Source organism: Halichoeres trimaculatus, unplaced genomic scaffold (assembly GCF_033239565.1).
Source record: "Halichoeres trimaculatus isolate MK-OKI-2021-1 unplaced genomic scaffold, fHalTri1.1 fHalTri1_scaffold_9, whole genome shotgun sequence".
Classification (NCBI taxonomy): domain Eukaryota; kingdom Metazoa; phylum Chordata; class Actinopteri; order Labriformes; family Labridae; genus Halichoeres; species Halichoeres trimaculatus.
The window spans coordinates 36,006,374-36,030,000 of record NW_027437188.1 but is presented as its reverse complement, the minus strand read 5'-3'; the positions used below and the strand labels follow the sequence as shown (position 1 = coordinate 36,030,000).

The window sequence follows — 23,627 nt, the reverse complement described above, 5'->3', positions numbered from 1 at the left end:
GTTTCACTTTTGTGTGTTTATCCCGCCACAACAAACACAAAGAATATAGAGAATCACAATCTTTCTGACTTCCTGTTGGAGGGTTACCTGATGAAAGTCGTATCTTTTATCTCAATCTGTGCAGGACCGTATCTGAACACTAACTGTAGAAATGTTAGTGATATTTTTTCATTTAAAGTTTAGTTTCCAGTGTCATTTCATCCACACAGCAGCTTTGGCAGGAAAACAGAATCATTCAAAGTCTGGGAGCTAAAGATGTCTTGTTGGCTGCAAACATGACGGATAAGGGATCTGTTTAATGTCTGTATTCTTCATTTATTCCCCACACTTCTTCTTCTTCTTCTTCTTCTTCTGAATTTAAAGTCTAGACCGCTCACTGAAACCTCTGCCAGCACATTTGTATTCATACATTTCCACTGAATAATTAATGTGATGTCTGGGCTCCCAGAAAACAAGCAATCAATCTTCACAAGTTGTGATTATTAAAGTTCCATCAAATCTGAAAAACATTTCCATAAAGCTGGAGGATTTGGCAGCCACCTCGTCGGATTCCCTCCATGTGAAGGGTTTCATAAAGTTAGCCGAGTTAATGTGTGTTTAAGATCAGGGAAGCGGGGTCACAGATTGTCTGAACCCCAGTGTTACATTTGATTAAGACTTTTCTTTAAACCTCCCAGCAGCATTAATACACTCACTGCTCCATGTGCTTTCACTGTTCAGGCTTTAACCTCTTCATTTCGATCAGTCTTGGCTGCTCTCCAGTGTCGGTTCAGTGCTGGTTTCTGACAGTTTAAGGATCTGAACTTGAGTTTTTTCTTTCCCTCTGGCCCCAGCCGTCCAACAGCTGACTTCTTTTTGTGTTATTGGTTCATGAGGCTCTCCAGAGAAACTCAACAGAGTTAAAACTTTGTAAATTAGACGCAAAGCACTAACTGACTGTTCTGAAGCTGGGTCCATGTTGTTGTAACTTTGTACAACAGCTGTGAGAAGGACTGGGATGGGAGGAAGGAGTCTGTTGAAGGAAGGTTTTGTGGTTGAGGAGCAGTCGATCCTCTTTAGGACTAAGAGACACTTAAGAGATACGATCCCTTGGTCAGTCCGTTAACCTGTAATCTGAGTGGGGAGTATCAGCACTGGGAGCTGTGGTGCCATGTGTGGGTGGTGGGAAAGTCCTCAGACACCTCAAAACCCCTACCTTTAGATGTAAGTGGACTGTGGGGTGGGGGACGATGCCGCACTTCATCTGTGTTTCTGGCTAGTCCCCGACACCTAATCACAGCCCTGTAGTGTCAGAGTCCACTGACTGGTGTAGCACGTCCTTTTCAAATGTGAATGTTTCTAAAACCAAGGAGATGATTGTAGACATTAGGAAGACTCCGACAGTCTTCTCCCCTGTCGTCATTAACAACCAGTCCGTCAAGGTGGTTCAGTATCTTGGAATACAAGCTTCAACATGCCTTTTCTTGAGGAATGGTGTCTTGCTGAGCGTCCATAGAGGCCATGGCGGTGGAGTGCATTGCCTATTGTTTTCTCTGTAACAATTGTACCTGCTGCCTCCAAGTCTTTCTGGAGCACTTTCAGGGTGGTCCTTGGCTGGTTGAGTCCTCTTCTGACTATCTTTCTGACTCCCTGGTCAGAAATCTTCAAGGAGCTCCTGTGCGTGGCCTGTTGATGGTAAGGTAGTGCTTCTTCCACTTGTGAATAATGGCCCCAACGGTGCTGACTGGAATATTCAGGTGCTTTGATATAAGTCTGTAACCAGTTCCATTCTGATGCTGAGCAACAATCAGGTTGTGAATGTCTTCAGAGAGCTCTTTGCCTTTACCCATCATGAGGTGTGTGCTATTTAACTGCTTGGTGAAAAAACACCTTTTTATAGGACCATCAATTTGCTCTAGCCCAGCTGATGTTGGTTTGCACTAATTGGAAGTTCAAGTAATAATTACTGACAGATTTCAGGTGGTATGGTGCAATTCCTTGCCAAAGTAAACAGCCTTTTCCATGGTGTGTTCAATACTTTTAATTTCAAAAAATAATTTAAAAAAAAAAATGAAAAAAATGATTAAATTACAAATAACTCAGTAACCAAATAAATTACACACACAACCAATAACAGGTCAATATGATTTAGAAAAAAAAGAAAAAAAACTGTGCAGCTGTCAAAAAAAAGATACATATACACATACATACACATATACAACTGGGATCATTTTCTCTTTTTTTTTCTTTTTTTTTTTTTCCCTTTTTTTAATTGAGATTTTAGAGATGTATAAAAATAACAATAATTGTGCTTGTGAATTTTAATATAGGAAACATGTTATATGTTGAAATAAAAAAACACAGAATAAACAAAAAAGGAAAAATAAATAAATAAATAAATAAATAAATAAATAAATAAATAAAATGAGTAAAAATATATTTATGAATAACTTAATATACGAATAAAATAAAAAAAACAACCAATAACAGGTCAACCCAATTCAGAAGAAAAGAAAAAAAAACTGTGCAGCAGTCTAAAAAATCAATATACATACATACATACATACTGAAAGAATATTTAGCCCATGTAGACATGTTTTTATTAACAATACTGTACAGATGTGCTTTTACTAACTTGGTTGTACACATGTGCTCATTGTTGTTGGTATGCATTGCAGGACACTTGAGGGGGGCTGGGGACTCCTGGGATTTTATGGAGCACCCAGAGTAGAGAGTGACCACAAGTGAAGTTAATGTTTATACCCAATAATAAAAAGAAGTAACTGTGTAACACGAATAACGCAAGTCAGCAATTACTTTATTAGAGTTGAGGTGTTTCAGTCGAAGTGAGGAAGGTAAACAATTAAAGGAAGGAAGGAAGCGAGATTTGTGTGTCTAACAGTTTCTCTACAGATAAGTGAAGGGGGGCTGATCACCCACTTGATGAATGCCAGTCACAGACAGAGACAGAAGACGGCCAGCAGCCAATCAGAGGGGGACAACACCTGGAGAGCCAATAAGAAGATGACTCAACCTACATTCCTTAGAAAAACTCTGTTAGTGACTATATATTGGTGCTGAGAGAGAGAGAGCCAGGGTCAGTCTCATGAACTGTCTCTGCAACATGTAGGGAACAGGGAAATGAGGCTGCACCAGAGATCTCTGTAAATGCATATTCTTGACATATTGTTAATAAATTTGTGTTCAACTGAGAACCAGGACGTCTCCTGATCCTTCCCCATCAACGAACTGCGCGGAAAGAGGTGAGATGAGATTGGAGTCAGATTAATAATTTTAGTGTATTTTGGTCAGATTGATAGCGTCACATTTCCAACAAGAAGTAGTTTAAGTATGGGAGGAATTAAGAACAAAGACATCATTTGAGAGTGACAAACTATCTGTGAGGTACCCTGTCAGGATCGCAGTATGGGAAACTAACTGAGGTGAACAGTAAAAGGTACCCTGTAAGGCAGTGTGAAAATGTACCCTGTCAGGAAAACAGTGTGGGAACATGACTTAGTGCACGGTTAAAGGTACCCTGTAAGGCAGCGTGGACAAAGTAGCTCTGTCAGGATAACAGTGTGGGAAGATACTGAGCACCCAGTTAGAGGTACCCTGCAAGGCAGTATGGGAAAGCAGAGTAGGAGTGACACTTAGATGTATGTCATACAACTCACCTCTTTTCCAACAATACACATATACAACTGGGATTATTTTTTCTGACAGACACAACTGATGGCAAGAGCAGCAAGAAAAGAGCGGCAAAAACTGGCAAATAAATCTGTTCCTACCTTGGACCAAACTGTCAAAACAAAGACTTTGTTTTGGATCAAGGGTCTGATCCTTTAGCCGTTGTTACAAGAACCTGATGAGAGGTCTGATGCTGAGACACCCTGAAAACTAATATTTCCCTTTTTAACTCTCAAACATGTCACGAGGAAGTTTCCACACAAACTGGAAAAAAATGCTTTGTTATTTCCAGCTCTTTCAAATCCTCCCAGCTGCTAACGTGGAGCAAACATTTCTTCAGTAACTTAAACATCCCTGACAGCAGTCAAACGTCCGTGCAGCCCTCACTGTAACCCAACAATCAAACCTCGTGTCAGACAAACTCTTCGATAACAACTTCTTCTCGGCAGCAGAACAAACCGAACCAGAGCGGATTACATCTACGAGACGCGCTCAATAAATGATGCTGACACTCACTTTCCTCTGCTCAACAATCTGTCAGAGCAACATCAACGCAGAGCCCGACGCTTCTTCATTAAAACGGCCGACGTGGTGTGGCTGTCAGAAACAATATCTGGGAGAAAACAAACCGGAGACTGAGGAGAAGTACGCCGAAGAAAGAAAAATAAAGAAGTAAGCAGCACATTTTTATTAGGAAGTCCTTCCTGGAGTGAACCCAACATCAGACTGATGGATTTCCTCCAACTCCAGAGGTTAGGGGTCCGTGATTTCTACGACGGCGTGAAACAAACAAACAGAGAAGAAGGATCTGTTTTCAACTCTGAGAGAGGGGGAGGCTTTAATCTGAGACTCTCAGTTCTCCACACACACACAGAAACACAGTGTGTGTGAAGACTGCTGGAGGCCGAGCTGTGGTCATATTAACAGTGGAGACAAACACACAGTAAGGTCTTAATCTGGAGGACACACACACACACTCACTCACACACAAACATGGATTAAAATGCCATCAGTGTGAGGACAATGTGCTCCATCGTTTCCGGGCCTGCTGCTCCCATCAGACGGATTAATAAGACGTTCAAACATGTTTTTTTTTCTCATTTAGAAAACCAGTTTCACAAATCAGAGCTTAGCATTGTGCAGGAAAATTAACTCAGGAAAAAAGAAGAGTGACGCTCTGCGGGGGGTGAGGTGGACGGGATGACTTGGAGGAACAAGCAACCAGGACAGCAGTCTCCACCGCTGATTCCTCTCCGTACACGGACAAAAACTCAAACCACTCGTTGAAAAGTTTTTAATCTTTGGGAGCTATGAGTTTGAATTTGAAAAGTTCTTGTCATAAATGGACAGCTGTAACACAGAGATAACACCTCTGAGCTCTCTCCCAGGTTATATATGCCCGGTAATCCATCAGGAGTGAAAGGCTGAAGAAATTCAGAGCTGATCTGAGAGGTGATAACGGTCGACAGACTTCGCTGAGAGGACGGAGACAGAAGCTGGAGCAGAAAGGAGAGACCTTACAACTGCTCTGTCGTCAGAAAAACATTTACCTTAGAAAATGAGACAAAGCTGGATCCTACTTTCCAAAGATGGACGAATGAGCTGTTACCAATCAACGCCAATGTTTACGATTCAAGGCCAATGTTTCACTAAACACCTTTTCTTTGTTATTGTTGTTAATTGATTGAACTGACAAGCAAACAGAAGACACCAGTTTCTGAGGTGTTTGTTATTTTTTCATTGGTAGCAATAAATATGCAATATAATGTGGAGAGCATGCGCAAAAAAAAAAAGTGTTAATAACCAATGTCATGAATAACTGAGTGATTGGCAGGTGTCAGTGAGCATTTGTTGGGTGTCAAGGACTAATTGGCATGTGTCAATAGCCACATTTACATGGACCCAAATATTCCGCTTGTATTCAGTTTATTTGCTCAAACAGAAAGAATTTAACCTTTGTTTACACCTCATTCTGAAAGAAAACTGCTAATCTGAATGGACATTTAATCTGTTTCACAGGGGTGGAATATTCCTTTCCCCAAACTGATTGAGGTATCATGTATCCACTCAAACGGAAAGTTGTCAGGGTTCGTTCTTTCAGCACATGCTCAGATATGACGTAAGACGCAACGAGCCGTCAGCACTGGAGGAAAGTTTGCTTTTGATCAAAACTTTGAAAGAAATGAACATAATTTCAAGACTGCACGGGCGGCAAACTCGCAATACGGAGTTATTCCAACAAGTAAAAGAAAAACTCTTTGATAAATCACGTGATGTTTACGTTTTTCTGCACATGCCCCATTGAGTATTCTGTTTGATTACAGTGGCGCATGCAGACCAGAGATTGGAATATTCCTTTCCATGTATACTATTGTTTTCAGAAAAGTCATTCAGAAAGACGAAAAACTCCTCATGTAACCGTGGCTAGTGATTGATTGGTTGGTGTCATTGAAAGAGCAGTAGGTGTCAACAGGTGATTCCAATGTGTCAGTGAGCATTTGTCAGGTATCAATGAAAGAATGTGATGAATCACTGAGGGATGGTAGGTGTCAGTGAGATTTGTTGGGTGCCAATAAATACTTGGCGTGTGTCAATGAGTAACCATCATGTTCCAACAAGAGATTAGCGGCGTCAAGGAGTGAATTTCATAAGTCATTGAGTAACTGACATGTGTCAATAAGTAACTGTCAATTGTCAACTGACAATTGTCATGTGTCAGTGAGCAACAAGCAGCTGTCAGTCAGTGAATATTAGGTGTCAATCAGCTATAGGCAGGTGTCAATGATTGACTGGCAGGTGTCATTGAAAGATCAGCAAATGTCAGTAATTGAATGTCATAAGTCAGTGAGCTGTTGGTAGGTGTCAGTGTGCATTTGTTGGGTGTCAATGATTGACATTTGTCAATGTAAGATTGTTTGGTGTCACCAAGCAATTGTCATGTGTCAGTGAGCAATTAGCAAGTGTCAATTAGTGACCATCAGGTATCAGTGAGTGATCAGAGAGTATCAATTAGTGATTGGCAGGTGTTAATGATCGATTGTCAGTTGTCAGTGATACCTTGTCAGGTGTCAGTTAGTGATTTTCATGAGTCAGTGAGCGACTGTCAGTTGTCAATTAATGATTGACATCAATCACTGAGTGATTTGCAGGTGTCAATAAGCATTTATCGGGTGTTAACAAGTAACCGGCATGTGTCAATGACTGACTGTCATCATAGACTGTATATAGAGTGGACAGTGTGGCCATTTACCATCGTGTGGTTTTGAAGCCAAAATCCCCCCTGCCTGCACCAGCACGTCACAGGAGCAGCCATCGGCAGCAGTGGTGCAGCCAGAGTCTGTGCAGTAGAGACTGTGAGGGATTCTGGGAGAATCTAAGGGGAGCTGGTTGACAAAATTACAATTAATTGTTTTTCTTTTGAGAGTCTAATCACTTCTTGACTCTACCTCTTGACATATTTTACAATCCTGGAAAAATACACGAGAGCGTCAGCTGTCAATCATCGTTTAACGTTACTCAAAGCCTCGTTTTTAACCTCTTATAACTAATGAAAACAAAACTTCCAGAAAAAAGAGGACTTGAATACAAGACAGCCAAATGATATCTTCAAATCACCACAACAATCAGACGTGAGAAACATTTCTACCAGGTGGATTAATTTTTTAAAGTTTGACCACAGCCCATCTGGAATGACTGGGGAGATGGATTTTTTTGACCTATACTGCAGCCAGCCACCAGGGGGAACATCACATGTGCAGGATGATGTCCATTTTTTTTTACAGCCTATGGCTGTGTCCGAAATGTCATACTAACATACTACATACTACATGGTCGTTGTGTATATACTGTATACTACATACTATAAGTATGATTAGAGTGCCAACCGTTTACACTGTAGTTTACTACTCCGTTTCCCATGATGCATTTCAAAACCTCCGACGACAAAAATTGGAAGCACACATAAGTCTATGGAAGCACACCAGGCTATCAAATATCTCTGTTGATTCGCCACATTTGAAAGTTTTAAGAACATTTTAGGCGAGAAAGTCATCACGTAGAAAACCAAAATGTGGTCATTTGGGCCACAAAACGCATGGATACAAATTTAATTTAGACATTTCGGACATTCTGTTAAGAGCACCAATATGCTATCGAAGAAACTTCCGGTCCGCTCCAAAACAAGAGCCCAATTTACAAAAGCGTTAAAGAACTTAAAGGAGATAAACGGGTGCTTTTATTTTGAAAACGGGAAGTTCGCTAGTGGATGATTTTTAGCTAACACCAGTCTCAAGACGAATTCATCTCTCTTCAAAAAATTAAAAAATGTTTACTGCTCGCAGACACCGAAGACGACCCGTCCGTCGCCTCAGGCACTTTATTTCTTTGTACTTACGTTTAGGTTTCCCTGTAGAGCTAAGACCGTTTTAGTTGCTTCTCATCTTGTCATCTCATTCTGTATTTACATTTATAAATACGGGGCTCGCAATGCATTATGGGGCGTGTCAGTGCGAGTAGTATGCCCACCTCCCATACTTACAATTTTTACCGATGTAGTATACATCCGGGTATTTCTCGCGCACACAATCTTTTCATACTATTTAATGTGAACGCACTACATACTATTTTTGACGTCACACTTAGTATGAGTAGTTAGTATGCCATTTCAGACACAGCCTATGACTGTCATTTGTCAACAACACATCATGTGTCATGTGTCAGTGAGCAAATGGCAGGTGTTAATCTTGTGCTGTTTTCAGAGCGGCCCAGTCTGAACACTGTTTAATAATTGCTCTTCGGATCTAGACCCGTCTATTCCTAATTTTTAATCATTATTTCTGTATTTTCTTTCTTCACTCACTGAGTCGAGGCTCCCATCTGTCAGCTGTCATTGATTTCATGTTCGAATGTTTCCCTGTTTCCAGCCTCACAGCTCCGGCTCACACAAAGTTGAATTCAGCAGAAGTTGTTTGAGCTCCAAACATTTTTTAAGGAGGGCAGCGCAGCAGAACAAATTGGTGCAGGCGAACTTGGACAAATACTCTTTTTTTTGTTTTTTACAGAAGTTGTGTTTTTGTTGGAGAAGAACTTTGAAGCACAGAGCTCATCCTTGTCTCCTGCTGCAGCCAGGACTCCTCCTGAAGAGCGTTTCTGCTGACTGTAGGAGACTGTCAGCAGATCCAGAGGAGGTCTGAGCCGTCAACAAAGCCAGACGGACCCTCTCCCTTCCACTTATCTCCTCTCTCATCTTAATAAGACCGTAGCAGCAGCAGAAGCCTTCCCATAAGGCCGTGCTGCCCGGCTCTGAACCACAGTCTTATTAAGCAGACATATTGGTCTCTGCAGTACAAAGAGCTTCCTCTGGATCTGACACCAGGCCGTCCTGACTCGCTCGTTTAAAGTGCACCGTCGACACGCTCGCCGTGTGCCGTCAGTGATATCAGGAACCAGGAGGAAGAGGAGGAGGAGGAGGAGGAGGAGGAGGAGGTTCCTCTGTCTCCTCACAGAGCGGCTGGTTTCTGTGCTGAGCTGAGAATCAGAGATGAAGATTCACATGAAGAGGATTAGATGCTCCTCTGTAATCCAGTCAGCATCTTTTCACTGAAACACATCAGTATTGTACTGGCTCCATTCAGGATTTATAATCTGATTATAGATTATAATCAGATTTCTTCTCTTTCAAACAGGGACACAGTAGGAAATAAATCCCATCAGGGGAAATATTTGCAGAATTTTAACCACCAGTTTGGTTTGTTGCATGAACTTCCTGCTAACCTTGATGCATTTCCTGCATCTTACGCTGTAAAAAGTTGAACTAAATCAAGTGTTTATGTCTTAATTTTAGTAAAAATGTCTTTACAGACTCACTACGAGCCACAATGATCAGACAAGTCCAGAAAAAATATTTTATTTCAAGATATAACAAAACAGAAATGAGGCCTGAATTTTTTGTGAGTAGTTTTCTTGGCTCCTTAAAGTAGAAAAGACAAACTTTAGACTAATATCTGAGGTTTTACAGTCCTCCATCAGAATCCATATGTGATGATTGTGTCTTGAGTTTGCTTTTTCTTGATTTCTGGGTCAGTTTCTTTGTTTTTCAGTCTTCTTTTCTTTGTTTTTCAGTCTTCTTTTCTTTGTTATTATTCAGATTCTTGTCTAGTGTTTGAGTTACCTGTGTTAATCTAAGTTATTCTGTCTGTGTTTGTGTTTCCCTCCTGTTGATTGCTCCTCATGTGTTTCACCTGTGTCTCGTTTCACACCTGTCTTTAATTACGCCCCTCTCTATAGTCTTTCTGTTTCTTGAGTTCCTGTGTCAGTTCATCGGATTGTGTTCGCGCTCATGCTGTCCCTGTGCTTCTTGGTGCGTCTTGGTTTTCAGTGTGAGTTTTTTGGTTTTGTCTTCTGTAAGAGTTTTTGATTTAAACAACTGGGTCCACCTCTTGTTTCCTGCTCGTCTGGAATCATTCATGTGCAAGCTTTTCCCATTACTGTGACGCTTCAGTTCTTTGGTCAAAAGAAAAAAAATTACGAGCCCTGAAAGAAGACAAGACAAGCCATCTGAGGATGACCTCTGACTCTTTTCCAGCAGGAATAAGGTTCCCGGTAAGCTGGATGCTGTAGCCTAAGCATGTAGCCTGACATGCACATCCTCCAAAACAAAGTCATGCATCAAAACCAAGCGGCAACCTCCGGTCTAAGAATATGAGACAATGCTGAAGTGCTAAAATCTGCTGTTTCTCCAGTGTTCGCTTGAGGCTGGTTCTGGAAGTATTAAGATCGCGAGCTCCCCCAATAAGAGGCACAGCTGAGGGTCACGTGACCGACAGGCGCCCTGTGGCTGTAGGCGAAGCCCTTGCCACAACTAATATGGCTGCTATAGCCGATGTGCTTCATTTTCCGTTTCAGAAACAGACGGGTGGCGTCAGCGAGACTGCGTCCATGTTTTATACAGTCTATGGTCAAAACAGAATAGACTGTAAGCCTTATGTTGTGTGTGCTTGGTGGCATTTCCATAACAGACTGAACAAATGATCCAGTCACTCTGATGTCTGCTCTCCATTCTTTCTTGTAATTGTTGCTGTAGATCAACTGCTGAAGGTACCGGCTCAAATTTTGGATGGTGCACTTGGCAGTGATGTGTCATTTGCAAAAGCTGTGGCTCTAAGAGACGATGCTTTGTAGTGAATCAGAGGAGCTAGCTCCCAACTTTTGTTGGGACTTGTGAGACTTGGGTGAGACTTCTGCTCCTAAGAGAGTCTCCTCAATGTATGCAAACGTATCAACCCATAAAAGATCTAACATCTGATTAATCTGAATGCTAACCTGCACTGAGGACATTTACACTGTTTTAGTGCCAGGTGGTTTGTTCATTAATTTTGTACAACAAAAAAAAAAATTAAAATATCTTTCAAAATTAAGAATGCCTGCATTTGTAACTGAACGAAAAAAGGCAAGTATAAGTTTGAATTTTTAAAATTATTTGCAGTTTTTTTTTTTTTTTTCAAACCTCTTTCAAAACGTTGGTTAAATTTTTAAAATGGTACACTTGTTATAATTTTTTTTTTTTTTTTTATCTCAAAACTTGTGCAAATTTTGTAAATTTCCTTAATTTCCCCCCCAAAAATCTGCAAATTTTTGAAAATTAAAATTTTGGGGGAAATTTTGCAAATTGACAATTCAAAATGATCTGATTTTTTTTTTTTTTTAATTTTAATTTTTGATATTGTTTAAAATTTTGCAAATTTTGGGAATTCCAACTTTCTAAAAATTTTGCAATTTTTTTTAAAAAAGATTAGAAATTAAACTTTTGCAAGTTTTTAGAGAAATTTTGAAAATTTATGTTTTGCAATTGTTAAAAAAATGAAATAATTTAAGTGTTGCAAATTTGTGAAAAATGAAAAAAATATTGTTTTGCAAATTTTTTAAATTTCAAAACTTTTTAAAACTTTTTTTGCAAATGTATTAAAAATACAAAAATAGACATTACATCTACAATTTCTTTATTCCAAAGAACTTCTAGTTTAGATCATTTTTCTGTAGATTTTAACTTTAGCCTTTATTGTGAAGTAGATTTTGTGGCTCCAAATGACTTTTTTAATTGAGCTGAGGCCAAACCAGTCTGTAGATACAGCGTCATATCTCTCCTCATGAGATAACTTCCCATCATGCACCTGCTCTACGTTTGCAAAAGCAGGAAGAACGAAGCAGAAACAGAAAGTTTGTGAAGACGAGGCCGCAGCTGTGTTGGTGTTTCCTGTGTCTGAACGTGATCCATCCGTCAGTGTGTGACTCTAATTGTGCGGCCCTGACATTTCGTCTCTCCTCTCCCTCAGGTTGCTGCAGATCAAACCCAGTCCTCAGCTGACAGCTGGACCTGGTCCTGATTGGCTCCCCTTGGTTCAGAAACACTGAGACCCTGTGAATCAGGTAAGTTTGCTCCACGTCAGGAGGAATCTGCTGTTTTCCTGCTCTCGGTGTCAGCTCTGAGATATTCGTGTGTTTTTAACCAGACCGTCGTCGTTCCTGCTGTGATGGACGAGCAGCGACCTGCGGGGCTTTATTTGGGTTCTGTGAAACGAGGAATCTGAGGCGGGCTGGTTTGATGGATGTGACGGAGACGGGAGGGTTTGGGTTTGTGCAGCTGATAGTCAAAAACAGATCCCTCTGTCTCTCTGTGGTAATTTCAGATCTGACAGACGGACACCTGCGTCTCTATTTGATAAATATTGAATCTGCCAGAGTTAGAAATGGATCTTTATCAACACACACACACTCACACACACACACACATGCTTTCAATACAATCCAATTTGTTTCATTGGCTTGAATGTCAGTTGCACAATATTGCCCAAAGGTTGAGGATGATGGGATGAAGAGGTGAAATGTGATCTATGGGCTCAAATGTAATAAAATAACTGAGTTAACACGTGACTTTTGTGTCTGCGCTCATGTGAGAGCTCGTGCCTGCGTGCAACTAGAGGATGATTTGATTGATCGGACCTGCAATTGATTTAAAGCCGCTCTGCACCGTGCATGTGTGTGTGTGTGTGTGTGTGTGTGTGTGTGTGTGTGTGCTTTAGAGGTTTGCTGTGTGTAAAAATAGCCATGCAGTGATGGAAACCTGCAGGAATGAAAGGTGAGCATCGTTCTGCCCCGGCTGGTTTTGAGGCACATGATGAGACCCCTTTAAGGGAACTTTCTGAGACAGGATACCTTTTTATAACCTTCCCCGTCTGTCTGCAGGTAGAGGTGAAACACCTCCGCGCTAACCGACTCCATTTAGTCGGCTAAATATGGGTAATAACTTCCATCCAGGCCTGGAGGCTGCGTGGTTCACATTTCATCACTGCCCAGGAGGTGGAAACACCTTGGTGTGCATGCTGTCGGATGGAAAATCCTCTGCAGTAAATATAAATCCACATTTCAGAGGTGATACAGAGCGAGCCGAGCAGGTAATGAGAGCGGTGCAGAGCTGCTGGGGGTTGCAGCCGGGTCACAGGAGGCAGGGCGAGCTGTCGGCGCCGTGCTCGGACATCAGTCAGACCAACAGGAGGGAAACAGTCCAGATTTTCTGATGGATCCTCGCAGAATGATTGTTTGGTTTCAGTCATATTTTTGTTGACGAACCAAGCTTGTTTGAAACATAATTTTTGTATGAAACAGCCTAAAATTGGAATAACACAATGATAGCTTTTTGGTTTCTAGAGTGCTCTCTGCTGCCACACTCCTATGAGCTTCATTCAGTGGTCAGTTGGTGTAACTGCAAGTCAGTTTTTTTCTGCGACTCAAAGATGATTGCCAGACAGACAGACTTGTGATGTCTTCATTGTTGTTTGATTTAGCTGGCAGATTAAATTATCAGTGATAAAAATGTCCAGTGAGACAGGCCGACATGTTTTCTGTTATTTCCAGCTGTTTTCATGATGAATGAAGACTTTTGTATGTATGGGTGAGTGTACGTGGGAGTGTCTGTGTGCCTGTTAATGTGTGTGTGGGAGTGTGTACATACTAGCAGCTGCTGCCTAGTACAATTGCATGATGATAACTTCTTTCTTATACTGCAAATTTTCCCAATTAATAGAAAAATAACCATAAGCGTCTTTGCGTAAGATCTTTTTTTTTTTTTTTTTGGACATCTGATGGTCCCTCATGCCCATTTCAAGTCCACTGCGAAGTTTCCATCCCTTTATAGTGTGTGTGCTAAAACATAGCATTTTCCCGCCTTCAGTGAGTCACATGACCATGTGCACGGAACTCCTTATCACTGTATGACATCATCACCAATTGCTGCTCACTCATGCTTGACATTCACAGAAGCTGTAGAAACAACTCCTCATAGATTCCAGAATTTTCACCAAAGGTCTCTAAAGATAAAATGCTTCTGTAGGAAATTTTGTCAGGAATCCATCAAGGTCGTTTTTACGGCTGTAGGACTTTTACTTTCTTGTATAGAAGCCAAAATGTGGCAGCTTGTGTGGAGCTAGATCATTCGCTCCCATTGATTCTAAATGGAGGAAGCTGAGAGAGCTTCTTATGAGTTCATCGACTTTGAGGACTTGTCGTTCGAAAACCGTTTCTGAAACAATGAAATCATGAACAACTTTTGTTAAGCAGGGTCCAGGCTGTCATCTTAGCAAATTCCAAGCCAATACGGTTTATGGTGTTGAAGGAGGTAATTTTTGAAAAAGGGTCAAAAATATGGTGAATGGTATTTTGAAAGGCGAATATCTTGCTTTCTGTTGGAGATAGGTCAGAGGTGTCAGTGTATGATTTTTGCGTCTCAATGCGACAAACATTTTGACCTTGGTTTGATGTCTGTACGACATTCCTACTGGCAATTAGAAATGTTTTAGTGTACCTAGTTGGCGCTACAGAGCAAAATATGGTATGTTTGGGATCAAACTTGACCCCCAAAAAATGCATCCAAAAATAATGAACCCAGTATGTAAGAGCCATCAGTCACCATTCTTCTTCTACTGTTTTGCTATGCAGTTAGGAACAGCTCTACCATGTACTACGGCCGCCATCTGGCAGGAATACTGTATTACAAGCAGGCACCGGTAACAGAGAAAAGAAAGCTGTATTTTTTCAGATAATATTTGTTTTTTGATAAATTAATGCATACCGAGGCTTTGAATGCAATGCATTGTCTTTAATCTTAGACCATCTTCACTCACCAGCCCCTTCTGTTTACACCACATTTCTTGCTTTAGGCACCATGTGTTTTAAAGGAACAACGATTGGAGGTTATAGACTGTAGCAGATCTAACTGATACCACCATATTCTGTCTGTTTATTAAGATCTAAACTACTTTAATGTTGAAGAGATTGACTTCAGAGACTGTTTTATCGTGCTATTGTTGTTATTGTCTTCATAAGCTCCATGTCCTGTGCACCGTGCTGTAAATCTGTCCTTCAAACATCAGATCCTCTTTGGTCCATTTTTGCTCTGAACCGTCGTGTTGGTGAACGTCCGCCTCCTGGTGAGTGAGGACACATCTGCTTTCCAGAAACAGACGAGCGTACCAAGGGCATCTCAGCCGGCTCTTAAAGTGCAGGAGAGGACACCTTTACCATCTGCAGCTGCTGTAAAGCAGAGCAGCAATAACGCCGCTTTTATAGGCCATGAAAACTCGCAGCGAGGGCTTCTCACAGAGCTCTGCTGCTTCCATCAGAGGCTAATGGCGTTTATGGGCCTGTGGATGTGAAAGAGGACGGTGTAAAGACTTCAAGCCTCGTTTGATTCCTGTGTTTCTTTAAAAAGGTCGTAATAGGAAAATAGGATGTTTAGAAACAATGCTTTGTGTTATACCTATAGACCTTTGTCAGGGCTATAAGCATGAATCAAGTTACTCAGCATAAAATCCTGGAAGCAGAGCCGAAACCAACAGAGTGGATCTTTGAAGACTTCAGGTATAGATCAGAGGTCTGCAGCCTTTTACTTTCAGAGGAGCATTCAGCCTCAGCTTACCTGGATTAAAGTCATTCAGGAGCCAAAAAAATAAACTTTATCATCACAATAAAGACTATAAAGTGGATAAATTATTTACATAGTTAAATTAAAAAAAAAAAAAAATACAAAAGTACATTTTCTTAATTGATAAATTGTGCATGTAATGTCTTAGTTTTTTTTTTTTTTTTTTTTTTTTTTTTTTATATATATGTATAATTTGTGTTATTCAAATAAATTTGCAAATATAAAAAAAAATGTCATTTTAAAAATTTAAAAAGATTTAAAATTTTCTAAACATTGTAATAAATTTTAAGAAAATAGAAAGATTAGAGTTTTTCAATTTTTTGCATTTAAATTTTTTATTCAATTTTTTTTTTCAAAAAAAAGTAAATTTTTGAAAAAAAAAAGTCATTTTAAAAATTTGCAACAATTTTAAAATTCCAAAGATTTTAAGAAATTTTAAAAAATTGGAAAGATTTGGTTTTCCTTTTTTTGCATTTTGAAAAATTACAAAAATTATAAAAAAAGTAAATTTTGAATAAATCGCAAAAAAGATTCAAACATTTTTTTAAAAATTTTAAATACTTGCAAAGATTTCCAGTTTTTTTTCTTTTTACAGTTCGCAAAAATTTTAGGCAATTTTTTATTTTTAAGTATTTCCTTAAAAAATGAAAAACAATATATATATATATATATATATATATATATATATATATATATATATATATATATATGTATATATATATATATATATATATATATATATATATATATATATATATATATATATATATATATATATATATATATATATTTACATTATACTTGAACTTGACATCATATTTTGAAGAAATTGCTTAATTTAATACTTTGCGATGTTTTGCTGCATACAAAGCATTTATATTAAGCTGGTACATTGGCAGTTAAATAAATCCATCTACACAGAATTAAAATCTGTATATTTTTCCAGATTTGTCTTTTTGTAGATTTAGTTTTCAATACCCTCTGTAAGAAAAATAAAAATTCTTTATTTCAATAATATTTTTTTAAGCTACAAGGAACCACTGCAAAGGAGTCAAAGAGCCGCATGAGGCCCCAGAGCCGCTGGTTGAACACCCTTGGCATAGATGTTAAAATCTGTCTGTCCATCTTTGGCAGGACAGACTTCCATTCCTCTGTTTTTCGGCAGGTTTAATGTATCGCAGGATTGATTTTTAAAGCTGTGATTGCTTCCCGGTCTGTAAACAATTTAGATGCAGAAGGAGTGACTCCCCCCTCCTCCTCCCTTCCTTGCCTCCCCTCCTGAGAGGAGCAGCACAGTCAGACAATACCCACAAACGGCAATTTGACTGCCAATTGCTCAATCCGCAGAGCCGGATCCAGCTCCTCGCGGCGGACTGAATGGGTTTTCAGCAGCATTAGAGGAGCGTCCCAGAGCTGCTTCCCTTTGTGATTCACACTCAGCCATTGTGGAGGGTTCCTGTGAGGATCCAGAATTAAAAAGAGCGCCTTTCATTGTGTGTGGCGCTGTGTTCGACTCCAGCCAAAGTTTTTAAATCACAGATATTTTCCAGCCATTATTCCTGCTTTTTTTGGAGCTGTACTGCCCTTTCTACACGTTCCAGTATGTAGAGTTAGACAGCCAGATAACAGTTCACAAAAGTCTCCAATAAACACACAAGGCTTGACTTTTCTTGGATTTACTGAAGCTCGATGTGATAGTTTCCAACTTTGTTTGTAAACTGAAATACACAGAAAATAATGCTAAATCAGCACAAACATGCAATATATTTACTAGTTCAAAATATCCTCATAACGAAACACACAAAGTATAGACAACTCGACAAGCTAACCTCAGCTGCCTCACAAAACAATAGTATTAGCATTGGCAAACGAGTGTGGGGTAAAATATAACAACCAAAAGAGCCACAATAAAGATTTTCTTCATTTCTTGGACATATTTATAACTATAAAATATCAGAAACTTACAAGACGAATGTTCTCCAAGGCCAAAGCGTGAAAGAAATGGACTCAGCAAACGAGTATGTTCCCTGCCTCCTCTGTGAGACTTCTGCATGTGACTGAGAGAAAATGAAACCTAAGCCTGATACCTGAAGTTCAGTTACTGACAATGTCCACCAGATGGCAGCAAACACCATGAACTGAAACAAAATATGAAATCTGTTTGCCTTTTAAACTTAAACTTATTTATATCACTTTTAAACATAGTTATACATTTTTAATGACAACTGACTTTATATCAAAGGCAGCACAGGAGCAGAAAGTCGTCACGGAGAATTGTTTGGCATTGATGGTTCTGAGGATTTTTATCCGTCCAAATGGTTCAATCAGGAAATTATTACAGTTCCTGAAACAGGGGTGTGTCCAGACTTTAAAAACTCTGACTAAAGAAGGCAGCGAGAAGAGAAAGTGTCACAACCAAAACTCCAAACCATTTCCTGTCAAACATGGTTTCTATGACATCACCGGTCTGTTTCTGAAGCAGAGTTTTGAAGCCTATAATTGGTGGTCAACAACCTACCAGAAGTCAAAATGGCGGGTCTTTAGCCTCCTCGCTAACAGCTCCAGTGTACCAACCTGTCAGTGACATCAGCTCTGCCTCTTATTATACAAAGTAGTAAATTAAATCTCCTCAAAGATTGAGTTATAAAAACTAGGGCTGGGCAACGATTAAAACTTTTAATTGTAATTAATCGCATGATTTCCCTGATTAATCATAATTAATCGCATTGTGAAAGTGCCACAACATCTGTCATGCAAACACTAAATCAGTAGTTGTTGTACAGTAATAGTTAAATCACATATTAAGTGCAAATCAAATTTACAAAATGTAAATACAAAATTAAAGCTTATTGCCACTGTCAGGGCATTAAAGTGATACTCCAGGATGGAACAAGTTGGGTCCTATCACAAGGTTTAGGGCAGAAATTACCCCTACAGCAGTGTTTTTGTGCAGCAGAAGCCCAGAGCGCTCGCACCAAACACCCCCTCCCTGCTCCTCTGCAGGTTTCCTCTGCACTCAGACGGGGACATATTTTACTTGACCAAAAACACAAATAAACGGACTCCCACCAAAAAAATCTGATATCGGTCTGCATTCACGCTTTATTTAGAGAATTTTCAGCACGTTACTTTCACACAAAAACACCGCTAAATAAGGCTCTAGTTCTCATCGTGTCTCTTCGTCCTGGCAGACTACCTACGTTTGTTTATATCTGGCACGCCGTGCGCGCGGACTGATACACTAAGCGGCGAGCGCCTTTAAAGGGATAGTTCAGTTTTTTTGAAGTGGGGTTGTATGAGCTCTATGTGACCACTAAGGACATTAGATACAGTAGAGGAAATAGGCGCTAACAGGGACAGACGGTACCAAATTCAAAGGCTATTTTCTCTGCCTACAAGAACTCAAATCAAAAAGTAATACCACAGTTTAAGAGTACGATACATAAAATATTTTTTAAGTGCATTAAGTCTTCGGAAATATAAACATTTATCCGGATCTAACTAACTGGTCATGTGTCCTTCCGCGCAGCACTAGTGCGCTTTGTCCCCCCTCCTCCTTTCAGCTGTAGGGAATGTAAACAAGCTATGCTTCGAGCGCTGGTTTTAGCCTCGTGTAAGTTTGATCAAGTATCGTAATTCTTTTGTTTGTACTCTAAGGATTGTGAGGCAGCGTAGGAAATTCAAAATGAGTGACTATGACAGCGACGATGAAGTTCCATTCACTTTGGAACCAAAAGGATACCTGTATGAACCGGAGCACACAGAAGAGGAGCTGCTACAGATGGAGACTGAAAGGAATACAGAGGAAACATCATGCACAATTCAAAAAGGAAACCTGATTAACTTCCTTAGTGCATGTAAACACGTAGACGATACACTGTCAGAAGAGAAGGGAGGTGTGCTCTCACTGTCACAGGCTTTAGCCGTCCATAGAGGCACAAGGAACATCAGGGAGCTTGGCTGACATGTGTTCAGTTAAAGGAGAACTCTGTTAGTTTGTATTGAGTTAGCAGGGATTACTGCCCCCTAGTGGTAAAAAAATAACTCTTATCATAGTTCAACAAACCTGAAAAAACTGATGGCTGGTGGTGTCACAGGTCGGGCTGAGTTTCCTTCAGAAATGTTTGATACCTGTACTGGTTATACCAGGGGTGGCCAACCAGTCAGAGACCAAAAGCCACAGAAATGACATACTTGGATACTTGGTTCCACTGGAGCATTTTGGTCAGTGTCATAAAAAAACTAAGTTCAGTACCCAGACTTAGTCACAGAATGCTTACCGGAACATTGATTTGAGTATTAATTTTCTGCAAGTGAGTCATCGTTCAGCCTCTGACCTTCACACAGCTGCCGTACAGAAACAAAACAAACCCTAAAAGTTGGAAAAGTTTCCTTTCTTTGCTGAGGAAACATGTTTATCAGGATTTTCCATTTTAGCTTGAGATTGACGCCGGCTGCTCCAGGAATAAATCCGTCAACTCTCCGTCTTCTCTCTGCGTCTGAAGCGTCTCTTCTCTCCATCATCATGGAGCCACATTAGAGCGGCCTCTGTTCCCAGTTTTTGGCTCCTGATGGAGTCCCGTGTTCAACAATAGTGAATAAAAGCGTCTCAGCCGGTGACGGATTCTCGCTCGCTGCTAATGGGAAGCGACGCTCGTAGTCCTAAAGCGAGCAGAAAACGATCATCTCCACTCGCTCAGAACAGAAAAACCACAGGGGAGGAATAAACGAAGGAACGGAGGCGAAGGAGAGGAGGGGAGCAGCGGTGGCAAAATAAAGGATTTAATAAAGTGAACGGAGACGATACATTAGTGAAGGCTGTTATTAGCGCAGGTATTGTTCTCTCTGGGTTTTGATTTCACGCCTCTTGGAGGAACAATCGAGAGCTGTGGGACTTTTTGTTATGAAGACGTGTTTCCTCCTTTGTTTAAAGTGTTCACCTCCTCAGAGCACCCACCGTCTGCAGAGGTGTGAGTTCAGATGTGTGATTATTCCCCCTCTTCGTTTTACAAAAGCTGTTGCTAAATTTTCTGCCGTGGAGGCGGCGGTGGGAGCGGGACCAGTTTGGGCTCAAATTCAGGCTCCAGAAAAAGCTGTTGCTTGTCTTCGTCTGCGTTTCTTCTCAATCTTTCAGCCCGTGTGGATCTGAAAAATGAGATTTGTAAACAGACTTTTGTTTCTGATTCTCATGAGGATAAAAAAACACGTCTTCATGTCGTTTTGTCATTTCCTCTCCACTCTGATGTTCCATTTCAGTTCCAAAAAAGAGACACGCTGAGTCGCAGGCGTTGACGGGAAATGACAGAAAATAATGCGAGCTAATATCCTGTTTGCAAAGTCATGAAAAGCTGCTGATGATGTGAATGATTTCTGCTTATTAACGCCACAAATTTCAGCATCTGAAACAGGAAGCTGATGCTCATAGTTTGAGATGCTTTTTGCAAACTTTCCCCGTTTAGGGAAGCACGACAAAACGAGCGCCATCTCTGAGGCCACGGCCAAACGAGGTCTGCAGACCTGCCCTTAAAACGCTGTTTACTCTGCAGAGCGGTTTTACACAAAGAGCCGTATGCATCTGACCAGAAATAATGAGCACATCATGCATTCATCTTCCTCAGGTTCCACCGTCATGCACCAACACAATCACCAATATTCCTCCACCGGTGTTTGATCAGCTCCCTGCAGCTGTACGGCCTGTTCAGAGCCAGTTACCTTTATGTCGCTGCTTTTTCTGAAGCCACAGCTCAGATACAGCTGGATGAGATGCAGCCACAGTTTGCAAAGCGTCATTAAAACTCAAATAAAAGAAGAACAAACGGGGCATGTGCAGAAAGCTCTCCAGATCGTTCTACAACCAGAATACTGCAAAGTTAAGTTTCTACTCTACGTCCTGAATCAGGGGTCTGCAACCTGTACTTTCATATGAGCATTTTAGCCTCAGCTCACCTGGATTAAAGTCACTCAGGAGCCACAAAATCTACTTTATTTCCACAATAAAAATGTTAAGGTATAACATGATATACAAAGTTAAATCTGGTAAAAGATTATCTTAAAAAGAAGTTTGTTGAATTGATGAATTTGTGCATGTGATTCTTTTTTCATTTTAATTAAATTGCAAATATTACAAAACAAATTGAAATTTCAAAATATTTTGAAATTGAAAAAATTGCAAAATTTCATAGAAATTTTAAATTGAAAACTTTCAATTTTTTTTAAATGTTGACACTCCAAAAAGAAGTTTTAAAATCTTTTTTAAAACTTCTTGCAAATTTCTTTTTTTTTTCTAAAATACAAAAATTAGCAACAATTTTAATTTTTTTGCATTTTAAAATTTACAAAATTATAAAAAGAAATGTTTAAAAAATGTCAAAAGTTTTTAAACGTTTTTTTTTTTTAATTTTCAAAAATTGTACACCTTTGAAGTTTTTTTAAAAAACCGCAAACATTTTATTTTTTTTAAATTTCTAAATGACAAAATTTGCAGGAAGTTTTAGAAATTTTGTCATTTAGAGAATTCTCAAAATCAAATAAAAAAGGAATTTTTATAATTGCCAGAACTTAGAAAAAAAAATTGAATTTGCAAAAATTAGCAAAAATTTTACAACTGATTTTTTTTTTTTAATGCATAAATTTGAATTTTTTTTTATTTATTTCAGCATAATTAAAAATTAAAAAAGCACATTCATTAAAAAAAATCACATTTTAAAAATTTGCAAACTTAATAAAAAAGGAATTTAAAAAAATATTTAACATATTTTTCTTGAATTTTCAAAAAGAATAAAGCATTTTTACAATTTAGAAAAAAACAACAATTTTAAAAAACTCTTTAAAAAAAAAAAGAAAGAGAGGTGGCTTATCTCGTAGTTCGTAGTTTTATGAACAGGAGGTGAAGTAGAGCGGTGGCAGGCTTTATTGACAGATGGGATGAAGATTTAGTTCAACTAAATGTTAACACAGGATTTTATTTAGTGTCAGTGTGTTTAATCATCAATACCTTCTGGAAGAAAAATAACTATTCTTTATTTCAATAATATATTTTTAAAGGTACAAGGAGCCACTGCAGAGGAGTCAAAGAGCTGCAGGTTGAAGACCGTTGTCCTGGACGTCAGAAATTCCTCAGACCTGATTTCCTCTGATGCAGCTGGCTGATGATAGCCTCTGTTAACGTTATAAACCTGTAAACTTAATCACAAAGTGATCTCGTTAGACTCTTCTTTTTCAAACCTTGCATCCAGGGGCTGAAGCTTTTGTTTTCTGTTTTGTAACAAGCCTTTAGAGAAATTTCTGAAAGTTTCTCCAACTTTTGATGAGTTGCCAAAGCTTTGATTTGTTTTGGGGGGATTTAGAGGAACTTGTCTTCTTTCTTCTCTCATCCTGTATCACACCCTGTAGGGAAACTCTCTCTTTCATCTTCCCGTCTCCCCTGCGCGGTCAGAGTTCAGCTGCTGAACAGATTCCTGCAGCTCGCAGGGATTCAGGCCCAGATTCAATGAGGGTTCAGGCAGGAGAGAGGGCTCGCCACGTCCCAGAAAATGAACAGATCACAGCGTCGGAGCTTCGATGGGACCGGGAGCTCGGCTCGTCACTTTGAGACGCTGTGGAGAAATGAGTCCACACCTAAAAATCTGAACTTGTTGGGTTCAGGTTATTTTCACTGCAAGCTTTGACAGTAAATTCTTCGTCCTCTGTTCAGATCTTTTTTACAGCTTATCCCATTTGGGGAAATAAGAGCAGACCGTTTATCCACCGTTATTCAGAAACAAGTTGTCCTCACCAGGTGCCCAAACCATCTCATCTGGCTCCTCTCAATGTGGAGGAGCAGTAGCTTCACCCCGAGTCTCTCCTGGATGTCCGGGTTAGGAAGCTCATTTCAGACACTTGTATTCACCATCTTGTCCTTTCAGTCACTACCCACAGCTCGTGGCCGTAGGTGAGGGTAGGAACATAGATTGATTAGTAAATTGAGAGCCTTGCTTTCCGGCTC

At 39.8% G+C, this 23,627-nt stretch overlaps 1 protein-coding gene across 4 annotated transcripts in view; it reads left to right on the top strand.

The window, feature by feature from the left end:
- The window catches only part of LOC141798088 (leucine-rich repeat and fibronectin type III domain-containing protein 1-like protein), a 491,366-nt gene that overhangs the window by 311,298 nt on the left and 156,441 nt on the right, over positions 1-23,627 (top strand). For 3 of the 4 annotated variants that reach the window (XM_074679875.1, XM_074679873.1, XM_074679872.1), the window contains one exon: positions 12,000-12,093. The gene's annotated coding sequence lies outside the window, so the exon portion shown is untranslated. Of the gene's footprint in view, positions 1-9,976; positions 10,047-11,999; positions 12,094-23,627 lie in introns of those variants that run through there. The other variant, XM_074679874.1, reaches the window with a different exon arrangement.